Below are 740 nucleotides of genomic sequence, written 5' to 3' on the forward strand. Positions count from 1 at the left end.
CTTGTTCCTTTTTGGCTGAGGCATACAGGATCCTCCTTCCCCAACCAGGGATTTAACCCATGCCCCCTGCAGCATGCTAAGTCACTCACTCATGTCTGACTCTTTGTGACCCCATGGACAGTAGTCCACTTGGCTCCTCTGTCCATGGCATTCTCCAGGCAAGAATGCTGGAGTGGGTTTCCATGCCCTCCTCCAGGGGATCTTCCTGACCCAGGGATAGAACCAGCATCTATCTCCTGCATTGGCAGGCGGGTTCTTAATCACTAGCGCCACCTGGGAAGCCCATTGTAGTGAGACACAGCTCTCTACGACCTGGCTAGGTGCACCTGAATAGCTAGCTACGCCCTCTCTGTTTGTCCCACCCATGAAAACGAGCACAGTAATGATGCCACCGCAGCAGGTTGTGTTCAGGTAGCACACCTGAGTGTCAGGCTGCGAATTCACACCAGAGATCTATGCGACTTTTCTTGGGGACCCATAATCAGAGCCCAGGCTCGGAGCTGAGGGCAGAGCCCGCTGAGTCCCCTACGCTCTAACAGAGTTTTCAAGGAGCTGCCAGGGCAGAGGCCAGACTCCCCCGGGTCAGGAACTAAGAAGCAGCTGGAACTCACCCACATGCTGCCTTCTCGCCTCCTCCAAACCAACCTTGACCTTGGCCCCGTCTCCATTACCCCTGTGGCTTTATCTACTGTTGAGGCAATCTGAGCGTGGGTTGGGAAAGAATTTCCAGACACAGAGTA

This window comes from Ovis aries, chromosome 3, assembly GCF_016772045.2.
Source record: "Ovis aries strain OAR_USU_Benz2616 breed Rambouillet chromosome 3, ARS-UI_Ramb_v3.0, whole genome shotgun sequence".
In the NCBI taxonomy this organism is placed as follows: Eukaryota; Metazoa; Chordata; class Mammalia; order Artiodactyla; family Bovidae; genus Ovis; species Ovis aries.